The sequence below is a fragment of the Amblyraja radiata genome, chromosome 33 (genome assembly GCF_010909765.2).
Source record: "Amblyraja radiata isolate CabotCenter1 chromosome 33, sAmbRad1.1.pri, whole genome shotgun sequence".
Classification (NCBI taxonomy): Eukaryota; Metazoa; Chordata; class Chondrichthyes; order Rajiformes; family Rajidae; genus Amblyraja; species Amblyraja radiata.
The window spans coordinates 11,464,630-11,479,991 of NC_045988.1; positions in this window are offsets into that span (position 1 = coordinate 11,464,630).

Genomic DNA, 15,362 nt, shown 5'->3' on the forward strand with positions numbered 1-15,362 from the left:
TTGTATTAAGGCATTAGAGCAAACTCAAACAGAATGTAAATCTTTTCAAGCTCTTTACCTCACTGCTGAATATCATGTACATTGTGTTGATAAAATGTTGAATGATGACATATTGTCTGCAGCTATCAAAGAAGGAAACCAAACATCTCAAATATGCAGGACAAGATTTCCAAATATGTATAGACAATAGACAATAGGTGCAGGTGTAAGCCATTCGGCCCTTCGAGCCAGCACCGCCATTCAATGTGATCATGGCTGATCAACCCCAATCAGTACCCCGTTCCTGCCTTCTCCCCATATCCCCTGACGCCACTATCTTTAAGTGCCCTATCTAGCTCTCTCTTGAAAGTATCCAGAGAACCGGCCTCCACTGTCCTCTGAGGCAGAGAATTCCACAGACTCACCACTCTCTGTGAGAAAAAGTGTTTCCTCGTCTCCATTCTAAATGGCTTACCCCTTATTCTTAAACTGTGGCCCCTGGTTCTGGACTCCCACAACATCAGGAACATGTTTCCTGCCTCTAGCGTGTCCAAACCCTTTATAATCTTATTTTTTTCAATAAGATCTCCTCTCATCCTTCTGAATTCCTGAGTATACAAGCCCAACCGCTCCAGTCTGTAAGCATATGACAGTCCCGCCATCCCGGGAATTAACCTTGTACACATAAATAATTGCATAAATTAATTATTATTTTATATACCAATCATTCCTTAACTGCCACAGCTTGTGGAAGTATTCTTAATAAAGGCACAATAGCTTAATTCCAATTTCCACACAGAATGTCAGTAAACTTGGCAACCACTGTGAATAATGATCTCCATGAACTCACCTGGTGTTAGATGATAGATCTTGCCACATAAATTCATTCAGCTGGAACTTCATTAAAACAACACGAATCATGTTCACACAAATAAAATAACCTACCAAAATCCTGTAGTTACTCAGTGATAAAGGAAGAATACTTTTCTTGCAGTGTGTTATAGAACATAGCAATTTAAATTTTACTGTAAAGGATAGTTGCTGCCAAGCAATAACCTCCCTGACAGAATAGAATCACTACAGTCTAGTGCCACTGGCCATTAAACATGTAGCGCAATAAACTTAAATGGAACACATAGAAAATGTGTCTTAGTAATGCCTCTGTCCCACTTAGGAAACCTGAACAGAAACCTCTGGAGACTTTGCGCCCTACCCAAGGTTTCCGTGCGGTTCCCAAAGGTTTTTGTCAGTCTCCCTACCTGCTTCCACTACCTGCAACCTTCGGCAACCACCTGCAACCTCCGGGAACCGCACGGAAACCTTGGGTGGGGCGCAGGGTCTCCAGAGGTTTCCGTTCAGGTTTCCTAAGTGGGACAGGGGCATTAATACACACAATGTAAAAATTAAACAAGTATTTTCTTGACTGAGAATATAAAGAGGGCATACAAATACAGCACAATGTGCTGGAGTACTTCAGTGGGTCAGGCAGAAGATGGATCCTGACTCAAAACATCACCTATTCATGTTCTCAAGAGATGCTGCCTGACCCACTGAGTTACTCCAAAACTTTGTGTCCTTTTGTGTAAACCAGCATCTGTAATTCCTTGATTCTGCATACATAACAGGGTTCGGACATGGACAGCACAGTGGTAGAGTTGTTTCCTTTCAGCGCTTGCAGCGCCAGAGACCCGGGTTCGGTCCCGACTACGGGTGCTATCTGTACGGAGTTTGTATGTTCTCCCCGTGACCGCGTGGATTTTCTCTGAGATCTTCAGTTTCCTTCGACACTTCAAAGACGTACAGATATATAGGCAATTTGGCTTGGTATAAGTATAAACATTGTCCCTAGTGTGAATAAGATAGAGTTAATGTGCGGGGATCGCTGGTCGGTGCGGACTTGGTGGGCCGAAGGGCCTGTTTCCGCGCGGCATCTCTTAACTAAACCTTATCTAAAAGGAGGTGTGAGGTGGATACAGGGGAGACCGGCTCTGCATGAGGGACCATTCAGGGAGCAGTTTACACTTTGCAGATACAGCATGGAAACAGGCCCTTCAGCCCACGGACTCCACACCTACCAGCGATCACCCCTTACACTAGGGATAATTAATAGAAGCCAATTAACCTACAAACCTGTATGTCTTTGGAGTGTGGGAGGAAACCAGAGCACCCAGAAAAAACATCACCGGGTCGCAGGGAGAACGTACAAACTCCGTACAGACAGCACCTGTAGTCAGGATCAAACCCAGGTCTCTGGCACAGTGAGGCAACAAATCTACCGCTGCGCCACTTTGACACCCAGTTCTTTTGACTGAAGCCGAGCCAAGATCAGGGTGTGAGATTTGCAACACAGAGGAAACTGATAGAGTACGAGGAGTGAGAGAAGTAATGCTGTCACATATCAGTGCAGCGTAGGTTCACAAGGTTAATTCCCGGGATGGCGGGACTGTCATATGTTGATAGAATGGAACGGCTGAGCCTATAATACTCTGGACTTTAGAAGGATGAGAGGGTATCTTATTGAAACATATAAGATTATTAAGGGATTGGACACTAGAGGCAGAAAACATGTTACCGATGTTCAGGGAGTCCAGAACCAGGGGCCACAGTTTAAAATTAAGGGGCAGGCCATTTAGAACGGAGATGAGGAAATACATTTTCACCCAGAGAGTTGTGAATCTGTGGAATTCTCTGCCTCAGAAGGCAGTGGAGGCGTATACTCTGGATGCTTTCAAGAGAGAGTTAGATAGAGCTCTTAAAGATAGCGGAGTCAGGGGATATGGGGAGAAGGCAGGAACGGGGTACTGAATGTCAGAGATCATCCATGATCACAGTGAATGGCGGTGCTGGCTCAAAGGGCCGAATGGCCTACTCCTGTACCTATTGTCTATTGTCAAACTGTATCAGCAATGGTGACTAGGAAATGAGATAATTGTGAACCAAACATGCCTGGTTCACTAACATCCTACAGGACAGGGAATCCACCATTGTGCCCCTGTTGATTTATGGTGGTTATTATCTGTTTTTCTTAATGGACAGTGCCATCACTGACAATGCCTAGATATCCTCCTTGAAGCCTTGCATTTCACCTGTTCCTGTTGCTCCAGCATTGCTGCCAGATGTCCAGGATTCAGACACAGGGACGATGAAGGAAATGTGATACTTGTTTCTGAATCAGCTTGGTATCTGCAGATGGTCTCGTGTGCCTCCTATCCTTGTCCTCACTGACTGTGGGGATTTGAAGGATACTAACTCCTTCATGAGTTTTACAATGAGTTTCATCCTGAAATCAAGAATCAGAGAGTCATAGTTATACACCTCGGAAACAGGCCCTTGCACCCACCTGTCCACGATGAGCAAGTTGCCTACCTGAGCTAACCCCTTTTGCCTGCGTTTGGCCCACATCCCTCCAAATCCTGTTTGGAGGGATGTACCTGTTGGAATGCCTTTTAAACACTGTAATTGTACTCCCCTCTACATTTTTTCCTGACAGCTCGTTCTACAAACTCACCACCCTCAGGATCCCTTTAAATCTTTTCTTTCTCACCTCAGACCGATCCCTACCCACGGAAAAATATGGTGACCATTCACCTTATTCTATGTAGCTCCATAAGGTCATCCCACAACCTTCGGCAGTCCAGGGAAGAAGAGCGTTGAGGAAGATGCAGTAAATGTTGGCCGTGACTATGATAGCCATGGACCAAACAAAAACCTTTTTATTCTTATTGCAGTCGATGGAATTAATAGAAACTTTGTCCGACTCAGTCATTCCTTGAATATAAAAAATACAGCTACTCAATGTAAACATCCCAGATGTACGTAATGAGAGTCCTGAACAAGTAACACTTTGTCAATGTTTGTGCTGGATAAACAGGATACATCAAAGAAAACATCGAACTTGAAAGTGTTCACTGTGTGTTATAATACAATGATCTAAAGTGGGAACGGAAAACAATAATTTTGATCTCGTCACCGTCTGTGATTCACGGGTTACACATGCTTCCTTGCAGTGCAGGAGCCCGAGGGAGGACCATCCAGACGTGTATAAAACCATGGTGGGAAGTAATATGGTGAAGGCACCGAATTAGTCTTCTTCCCAGGTTGGGGGAATCAAGAAACTAGAGGATACAGGTTTAAGTTGAGAGGGAAAGATTCAATAGGAACCTGAGGGACAACATTTTATTTCAGAAGGTGGTGGGTGTATGGAATAGGCTGCCTGAGGAAGTTGTTGAAACAGGTATAACAACAACATTTAAAGGCTATTTGGACAGGTAGACGGAGTTTAGAGGGGCATGCGACAAATGCTTGCAAATGGGACTAGCTTATGGATGTGGAGAGGATGGTTCCACTAGCAGGAGAGTCTAGGACCAGAGGTTATAGCTTCAGAATAAAAGGACGTTCCTTTATGAAGGAGATGAGGAGGAATTTCTTTAGTCAGGGGGTGGCAAATCTGTGGAAATGCCGACAATGGATATTTTAAAGGCAGAGATAGGTAGATTCTTGATTAGTACGGGTGTCAGGGGTTATAGGGAGAAGGCAGGAGAATGGGGTTGAGGGGGAGAGTTAGATCAGCCATGATTGAATGGTGGAGTTGACTTGATGGGCCAAATAGTCTAATTCTGCTCCTATCATTTATGAACTAATATGGGGACGCTTGGTCTGCATGGACAAGTTGGGCCGAAGGGCCTGCTTTCATGCTCTATGACTATCACCTTCTGCCAGATTCCTCAGCAGGAATGACTACAGTTTCATTTCATATTTCACCTCATCCTGTGCTTAAAGAAATCACTTTGTCTTTCATTTAGACACAAGCTTCAAAACTACGAGATACCAATCTGTCCAGATATTGCTTCCCATTCACTCCCCTCTGAGCCTTTGATCGGTTCCTTTAAACCAACTCTCTCCAAATCTCATTCACTGCAGCTAAGGCCAAGTGTCGTTACAAAATGACAAATAGAGACCCTTTCAGAAACCTCCCCTGACGTCCTGGGTTGATGTAAATACTTTAGTTTAGTTTAGTTTATGGTGTTTTTGTATGCAATGTATTTTTATGTAATGTTGTCCCTAGTCTGGACCTTGAGTCAGAAATAATGAATTGTATTATTATTATTATTATTATTATTATTATTATTATTATTATTATTATTATTATTATTATTATTATTATTATTATTATTATTATTATTATTATTATTATTTAGTTTAGTATTGTGAAGTAAAAAAACTATTTTGTTGTGTGCTATTCTGTTGTCAACAAGACTGTACATGATTGCAATCAAGCTGTCAACAGTGTTCTGATGCAGGATAAAGGGTAAACTATTAATGGAAATAAAGTCAGATTAAAGATTATCGTTTGAAAGTCTCCATTGAGCTAGATAGGAGGGAAGGACCGCTTTCTAGTTGGTGAGAAGACTGCCTGATAACAGCTGGACAGAAACTGACCCTGAATCTGGAGGTATGCATTTTCAAACATATTCCCTATAAATTCTTAATCGCAATATATAGTGTTGTTTAGGGGAAAAATAATATGTCTGTCACATGTAATCTGACAAAATGTGACGTCAGACCCAGAGCATTGTGGTCGATGCTTCGTTATACTCTGAAATAGCTCAGCAAGTGGAATTCAGTTACAGCGGACCAACGGTCCCATTACAACCCCCCCCCCCCCCCCCCCCCCCCTTCACCCAGTTCTGGGGTTACCCCAACTTGCACGCTTCTGGTTGTGGGCGGCAAGAGCAAGCAGCATGAAGGCATCATGAGTACCGAACCCGTCCGTGGCACTCCGCGTGTGGGGCCGGAGACACTGTGGCTACCACCGGCCTGTGAATTCCTGCTTGTTTAACCCTCCCAATGCTGCGTTTCTTCTCTCCCGGCCTTGGGTTAAACTTTACCCCCCTTGCTCGATTATAGTGGACAATCGGCAATAACGTACACCATTATAGGTCTGTTATAGCAAGGGTTTACTGTGCTATCTACTTAGTCCAAAACAAGTCTCCATAACCTTATGATTCAAAGCAAAGCAGATCACTTGATCTTGCTAGGAGACTGCAAGGTGACTTGGATAGGCTGGGTGAGTGGGCAAATGTTTGGCTGATGCAGTATAATGTGGATAAATGTGAGGTTATCCATTTTGGTGGCAAAAACAGGAAAGCAGACTATTATCTAAATGGTGGCCGACTAGGAAAAGGGGAGATGCAGCGAGACCTGGGTGTCATGGTACACCAGTCATTGAAAGTAGGCATGCAGGTGCAGCAGGCAGTGAAGAAAGCGAATGGTATGTTAGCTTTCATAGCAAAAGGATTTGAGTATAGGAGCAGGGAGGTTCTACTGCAGTTGTACAGGGTCTTGGTGAGACCACACCTGGAGTATTGCGTACAGTTTTGGTCTCCAAATCTGAGGAAGGACATTATTGCCATAGAGGGAGTGCAGAGAAGGTTCACCAGACTGATTCCTGGGATGTCAGGACTGTCTTATGAAGAAAGACTGGATAGACTTGGTTTATACTCTCTAGAATTTAGGAGATTGAGAGGGGATCTTATAGAAACTTACAAAATTCTTAAGGGGTTGGACAGGCTAGATGCAGGAAGATTGCTCCAGATGTTGGGGAAGTCCAGGACAAGGGGTCACAGCTTAAGGATAAGGGGGAAATCCTTTAAAACCGAGATGAGAAGAACTTTTTTCACACAGAGAGTGGTGAATCTCTGGAACTCTCTGCCACAGAGGGTAGTCGAGGCCAGTTCATTGGCTATATTTAAGAGGGAGTTAGATGTGGCCCTTGTGGCTAAGGGGATCAGAGGGTATGGAGAGAAGGCAGGTACGGGATACTGAGTTGGATGATCAGCCATGATCATATTGAATGGCGGTGCAGGCTCGAAGGGCCGAATGGCTTACTCCTGCACCTAATTTCTATGTTTCTATGTTTCTATGATCAACATTCGTTCATCGATCTGGTCGTATCTTTTTCTGCCATTAGAGCACTGCTTGCACCATCTGTTGGGGGGGGGGGGGGTTGGACACTAACACAGCAATATTCACGAGCAATTAGTGTGTCCAAATACCTAAGGTCAACACAAGGCCATTTAGTGACTGCTATACTTCCCCCTGTAGACTTCTAAAAATGGAACCAACTACTTGGTATGTCAGGCACTTAGAGAATCATGGCAATGGCAGAAGATATCAATTATAACTATCTTGTAAAAAGTTGGTTATCCCTTGAATCAGTATCATTGTGAATACTTATTCTGTAAACTTACTGTTGACATCATGAACTGCCCATTACCAAATCACTGTTTGAGGGCCACCTTAATATACCTTCAAATTCCATCAGTACATGCACCATCTCAAATACTCAAATTACTCCGTTAAATTAGAACATAGTGCAAATTGCACAGTACAACACAGGAACAGACCCTTCAGTCCACTATATCAGCATGTACATGATGTCAAGTTAAACTCATCGCCTCTGCTTGCATGTGATCCATATCCCCCCCATTTCCTGCATATTCCTGTGCCTATCTAAGACTGCCTTGAACACCACTATCACACCTTTTTCCACCAATACCCCAAGTTCCATGCACCCACCACTCTGTGTAAACAATGTACCATTACGCCACCTTTAAACTTTCCCCCCTCTGACCTTGAAGTCACATCCTCCAGAACTTGACATTTCCACTGTGGGGGTGAAGGTTCTGACTACCCACCTTATCTGTGTCTCTCATCATTTTATAAACTTGTCAGGTCTCTCCCCTCAACTGCCAACGCTTCAGAGAAAATAATCCAAGTTTGATAAATATTTGAAAATAATCCAGACAACAGACTTGTAAATATTTGAGAACATTCTACCAACCGCAGATTATCTCTTTGAAGTTTGAAGAAGGGTTTCGGCCCGAAACGTCACCTATTTCCTTCGCTGCATAGATGCTGCTGCACCTGCTGAGTTTCTCCAGCATTTTTGTGTACCGCAGATTATCTCTTGATCTGTTCTAACTTGAAGGCACACAACAATTTTGATTGCACTATTCTTGGAAAAATATTTATAAGATCATGTGGAAATGTCAGTGCGATAGGATTGTCACAAACTGCAGATTGCATGAGATTTATTCATCATAGTTTTGAATTGATTAAGACAATGTTGCAGTCAGCCAAGGTGCTAAACTGTTTCAAATGTAAAGGCAGCAAAAATAAAGGCAACGGAAAAAAAGGTAAAGATAAAGTTATAAGTTTGAAGAAGGAATGTTGAATATGAAAGCTGAAAGCAAGGAGGCTGTGCCACTAAAGGAGAGAATGTATAACAAAGATCACAGAGATAAAATAACAAAGGCAAAATGGGTCAAATGGAAAAAGTTAGAATTGAAGGCACTACATCTGATAACACAAAGTAACCCAAGATAAATCAAATACATTTAGTTCAGTAAACATCATTGAAGCAAAAATAAAATTCTGGCAACGATATGATTGTGGAATTTTAAATGCAGAATATGCCGGAAATACTGGGCAGGTTGGACCTAGAGAGAAACTGAGCTAATGTTTAAATGTTTACATAAAATGGGACGTGAGTGTAAGGTGATCAACATCAGGAATATTCTAAATTATGAGTTTATTAACTATAATGAAATCTATAATAATGAATAGATTAAAACAGTATTGAGCCAAGTTTTACACTGAAATTAGGAGATAATAACAGGCAGCAAATACCAGTGGGAGTGAATCACAGGCTGTTGCATGGTGATCATGTGGTATAGCATACACCAGTGCATAACCTATACAGCACGGAAACAGGCCCTTCGGCACAGGTAGACCTTGCCAACTAAGATACTCACCTAAGCTAGTCCGATTTAACCAAGCTCGTCCCTTTTTCTCTCAACCTTTTGTATTCATGTATCAAAGTTACAGATACATGAATATGAAAAGATTTCAACTGTCTTTTAAATCAGTCTGGAGAAGAGTCTCGACCCAAAATGTCACCTCCATGTTCTCCAGAGATGTTGCCTGACCCGCTGAGTAACTCTTGCAATTTTGTGTCTTTTGTCTTAATTACTTAATCTGGCATCTTATTCCACGTACCCTGTGTGAAAATGTTGACCTTCAAGTTCTTATTAAATCCTTTCCCTTTCACCTTAAACCTATGCCCACTGGTCATTGATACATTGCAATCTTGAGATTACAGATGCGCTTGGCCAGAGCAGGCAAGTCTCCCAAAGGTTAACAAATGACCTCTTTTAATGAGTAGACTCCATCAAGTCACCCTAGAGGGACATTGACATCTATGGTATCTATTTGTTGGATATATGGGAGAGAGATTTTCAAAACAACAAGAAAAGCAAGGTTAAAGTTAACTCTGGGGAACAAAGATAGAAGGTTACAAAGACATTGATAAATGATATATTTCAACTCCACAAGTAAACATTGTGTCATGAGGATATAAAAATGCTCTAAGTACTATGTATTGCTGAAGCAGTTTGGGTCTCCTCAGACTGTTTCGCGATGTGCATTGCAGGCCTTCAATAATCCGACTTGTTTGATAGACGCACCACTGATCTATGAGCTGTTTTATTTTGTGTCTGTGCCTATCTGAGAACTGAGATATAGGGTATGGGTGTAGCACAAAATAACACAAATTTCCTTCATACAACCTCCATAAGATCACCTCTCAGTCTTCTCAATTCCAGAGAATTGAGTCCAAGCCTGTCCAATCTCTCCCTGTAACTCAATCCTTTAAATCCTGGCAACATGATCATAAGTCTTCTCTGCACTATTTTCAGTGAACTCAGGTAACATAGAATAAGGGTTTTGCAATATCCTGAGACCTTTATTCTTCATAAATTGTATGTGCTGGACAAATTAAATTGACAAAAGATGCTAAGAGGATATGTTCATAGAATTCTTTCAAAACATTTCGCAGAAAAATATTTTGGACAACCAAGGTTATTTTAGATGCACAAGACAAAGTGTTTTTTTAAAGAATTATTTGTGGACGAATGAATATAATAACAGATCACATTAAGTTTGGGAGATTTGTGGTTAAATCTGAAATTAGGATTTTGTATTTAAGAATATAAATCATGAGTATGGGAAGAGTGAATTGCCTGAAGTATACTGACAATATAGATCAGCGGTTTAATCGTAGATAAGCTATGAAAAACATTTAAAGGAAGTGGTAAAAGTGGGGAGAATTTGAGGAATTTAGAATTTAGTTGCAATGTTTACAATATTGATGAAAATATTTGAAAATTTAAGGATTGATGGGAAGGGTGGGTTAGTTAACAATCAGCAAAATATATATCAAGAATTGCTAAAGAAGGAATAGAATAGGATATAACAGAATAGGATATAACTTAAAATAAAATAAGATTTTTACAAGCATAAAATTAGGGGTTAAGGAAATTAAAAGTGTGTTCCAGCAACTGCAGAAACTAAAAGGGGAAATTAGGAACTTGCAGAATCTATGATTTGGTGTCCTTCAAAACAGGGGTCACAATGAACAAAATGGAAGATTTGGGAAAAGGGAAGAAAGCATAATTAATGGTCATTAATAGCAGTAAATATGAAGAATAAAAGAGGGACTAAATGCCAACAGGTGCTTTATTTATTAAGATTTTGAAAAAGAAACATCTTGAGATGCAAAAGTGATGTTGGCTTGATTTAAACCAGAGAAGCAAAGGGGACTAAGGCATACACTCCAGAAAGATGGGTGGGTCAGGGCAGGTTCAAACCGTTCCTGTTCAGAGCTCTGTCACGCAGTCACGAATGTATAAATGTCAAAAGTTAGATTCTAAGAAATACCAGGTGTGACTGAAGGAGCTGGATATTGGTGGAAAATGGTGTGAGATTGTGGAAATGTGTTCTTATAGAAGGTGCCAGCTTTATAGGCATACATGCAAGTACAGTGAGATACAGGTACAATCGAAATCTTGCTTGCAGCAACAGCACAGATACCTGTATATAGATTCAGACAACACTCAATAAACATATATTATACAAAGAAAATTATGAAAAGAAAAAGACTGTGCAGAAATAAGACATTAGTGTAAAAGACAATTAGAAACGTAAGAGGTGGTCCGCGGTGTTACATGGCCAAACTAGGATTAGATTTGTGCAGGTCGATTCAAGAATCTGATGGTTGCAGGAAAGTAGCTATCCTGAACCTGGTGGTGTGAGACTGCAGGCTTCGCACTGCTAACATCAGGCACGAGCTAGAGAAGAGGGCATCTATCATCCTATATGCAGATGCTCTCAATGGAGGGGAGATCTGTGCCATAATGGACTAGGCCGAGTCCAGAATTCCTTGCAGCATCTTATGTTTCTGTGTGTTAGACTTGGCATATATACGAAGCAATGATGCAACCAGTCAGATACACAAAAGTGCGCCTAGGAAGTTTGTTAGAGTGTTCGGTGACATGCCGAATCTCCTGAAAGTTGTAAGAAAGTAGTGTCGCCTTTGTGCCTTCTTCGTGATTATGTCTATGTTCTGGGACCAGCACAGGTCATTTGAAGCTGCTGATCAAACACATGTGGTCTTTCAGCCAAGAACACCAAGCATTCAGGCATACCTGGCACGCAACATGGCTTAGCAGTGAGAGAGGCATAGAATCGTATAGCATGGGAACAAGCTCTTTGGCCCAACTTGCCCACGCTGACCAAGATGCCCCATCTACACTAGTCGCAGCTGCCCGCATTTGACCCATATCACTCTAACTTTTACCTATCCATGTTCCTGTCCAAATGTCTGTTAAATGCATTTATAGCATCTACCTCAACAACCTCCTCCGACAGCTCATTCCATACACCTATGTGTAAAAGTTGCCTCTCAGGTCCCTATTAAATCATTCTCTGCTCACCTCAAAACCTATGTCATATAACCATATAACCATATAACAATTACAGCACGGAAACAGGCCATCTCGGCCCTACAAGTCCGTGCCGAACAACTTTTTACCCTTAGTCCCACCTGCCTGCACTCATACCATAACCCTCCATTCCCTTCTCATCCATATGCCTATCCAATTTATTTTTAAATGATACCAATGAACCTGCCTCCACCACTTCCACTGGAAGCTCATTCCACACCGCTACCACTCTCTGAGTAAAGAAGTTCCCCCTCATGTTACCCCTAAACTTCTGTCCCTTAATTCTGAAGTCCTCTGGTGCTTGATTCCCCCACTCTGGGTAAAAGTCATTTACCCTAAATATTCTCCTCATGGTCTTATACACCATTATAAGATCACCTCTCATCCTCCTGCGCTCCAATGAAGGGGTTAAAAAAAATGCAATTCTTATCTTACCTTATCTATTCCACTTTTTTTTCTCAGAAGAGACGTTTGTTGATATTTTTCTTTCCAAAATTAAGTATTGTTCCCTTCCTGGAAACCTTGTGTAAAGATTATCTTGCATTAGATGGACAGAGGCATGAACAGAAACATCATCTACTTCCAACTTACTTTCATAATCCCTCGATATTGACATGTCCAGAATTGCTCACAATGTTCTGACTGCAAACTACCTGGCAAAGCCATTTAATTCACAAGGTCAGAGCTGAAGGCAGCTTTCATAGAGATGATATTGATATATGGAGGGGACTGTGAAGATGTGGCCATGGTGGGATGTATAAACAAGGATGAGAATATAATATTAGCTGTTGCGTTGGCTTAGCTGTTCATGTTCCTGCCTCGCAGCTTCAGCGACATGTTCAATCCTGACCTCAGCTGCTGTATTTGTAGAGCTTGCATATGTTCTCTGTGACCGTCATAGTCATAGAGATACAGGTCCTTCGGCCCAACTTGCCCACACCGGCCAACCTGTCTCAGCTACACTAATCCCTGTGTTTGGTTCACATTCCTCCAAACTTGTCCTATCCATGTATCTGTCTAACTGTTTCTTAAACGTTGGGATAGTCCCAGCCTCAACTACCTAGGGAATACCCTAAGCCTCTGTGGCTACTGCGTGGGTATTCCCCAAGCCCCTGGTTTCCTCCCACCACGATGTGTTAGCTAGTAGGTTAATCTGCTGCTGTAAATTATCTCTTGTGTGTGTGAGTGGTAGGAGATTCAGCACAGAGTCACATACATCAGCGATCATAGAAAAGTACAGCACAACACACCCTTCGGCCGCAATGTCAGAGCTGAACTTGATGCCAAGATAAACAAATCTCATCTGCCTGCACGCGAGTTGATGTGTAGATGGAAGATCCCTTGACTGGGAAATGAATGGAGGAAGGGGATTGCACTGAGAGGTAGCATAATACTGATGGGCTGAATGGCCTCCTACGTCCCACGGATATGTAAAGAGAGAAATCAAAGGAAAAACGGTGACTTTGAGGTTTGCTTCTGGAGACTTGATTGCACGATATCATGGAGAGATGGCGGCTGTTAACTGGTTCTCTGACTCTGGAGCAGAATTAGCCGACAGTTATACTGTGCAGTAAACAACGTTTATTTTGTCAGACACAACTATACAAAAATATACTTCGTCCTTGGCTTTTCTGTTTTCCTGTTATTACCATCGACTATACAGGTATTAATTATTTCATTAATCATAATATACTTTTTGTTTATGTTAATCTTATTCAACAACAGATGATTAACATGTCAAACATAATACAAGGGCATCTTGACATTATTCTGTTTCATCTTTCAAGCAGACCCCCACTACCCCCTCTCCGAGCCGATCAGAAGCCCCCATTTACTGCAACGTTTCTGCGCTGCTAGAGGCAGACGGCGCAGGTGGTCTACCCAACTATTGCTCTTGTGTTTACACAGTTAACTATTGTGATCCCGCATTCAGTAACTTTCCACTGAAAAACAGGCTTCCTTATCTATGCAGGAAGATTAGGGCGTCTCAGTGTAGACTTGAGTTTACAAGCTCTTCTTTGTGTTTAGCGAACTTGTTTTCTTAACGCTATTGGCCAACACCTGCACCAGGCCTGTTTAGCCTAGCTCTGAAGGGTACATTCACATGGCCGGAGCTGCAGCGAGCAACTCGCCAGCCTGGCAAATACTCGCCAGCCCGCAAACACTCACCAGCCCTGGCTCCCCGTCCACATCTGCCCCCGCAGCTGCTTCTGCTCCCATTCCTCCCTCCGCCCCGGCTCTCCAACACCCACAACCCAGGTTGCTCAGAGCACAGCAGCACCTCGTCCAAAGCCGGAGATATTAAAACATGTCTAGCTGCAGCCCCGCCCCCCCCCCCGGTTCCGCGGCCCATGTACCTCTCTCCTGCCGCTCGCCGACCTCGCTCATGTCAGCCACTTCCCGCAAATCCTTAAATTCGGACTGCCGCCGGGAGCAGGTCATGGCCTTACTTGCTGTGCTGTGTGACACTCATTCACTGCCCGTTCAGTGTCTTTCAATGTAAATTTGCATGGGGACATGCTTTGGAGGTGTGTGGCGGTTCAGTCAAGTGAGAATAACAGAGAATAAGTGTGCCGCTGTCTTGTCAACCGACGTGCACACAAGCAGTTGATATTAGTTTTGAAATTTTCGTTGATCATAGAATTTCTCACGACAGAGCGTGAGAAATTCTGTGATCAGCGTGAGAGCGTGAGAATTGGGCGAAATGCGTGAGTGTTGGTAACTCTGATATACAACAATGTTATCTAACCAGGAGCCAATGTGGGCCAAAGAGCACAATGCATTCTGGAAAAAAACCTTCGAGTTTCTACACACTTGTCGCCAAATTCTGCTGAAGCAGAGAACGTTGACCACAAGATCTCTATCACTCCTGCGAAACAGAGGTTGCTCAGTTCTATTTGAGGTTCTGCTTCCCACTCCCCAGTTTTATACAGCAATAAAACAGAAAATGCTGAAGGCACCTGGCAGCTTGCTGCTGTAACAAGATAGATAAATCTCTCCACTGATTGACCTGACTTCAACCTGGAAAAAGTTAACTTAAACTGATTTATGCTGCATTTTATAAGGCATGAGGGTGCTTTGCTCCCTGCTGATCCCAGTGATTGCACCTTTCATTCTCAGAGTCTGTGAATCATCTCTTCTCAAAAGGTGTTTTCTGCATCTCATTGAAAGTCAAACCTGTCCTCCCAATTCCTCCGCCTACGCCGCATCTGTTCCCAGGATGAGACGTTCCACACCAGGGCATCGTAAAATGTCCTCGCTCTTCAGGGAACGGGGATTCCCCTCCGCCACCATAGATGAGGCTCGCACCAGGGTCTCATCCATACCCCGCAACACTGCTCTCTCTCCCCATCCCCGCACTCGCAACTAGGGCAGAGTCCCCCTAGTCATCACCTTTCACCCCACCAGCCGGCAAATACAACAAATAATCCTCCGCCATTTCCGCCACCTCCAACGTGACCCCACCACTCGCCACATCTTCCCATCTCCCCCCATGTCTGCCTTCCGCAAAGACCGCTTCCTCCGCAACTCCCTTGTCAA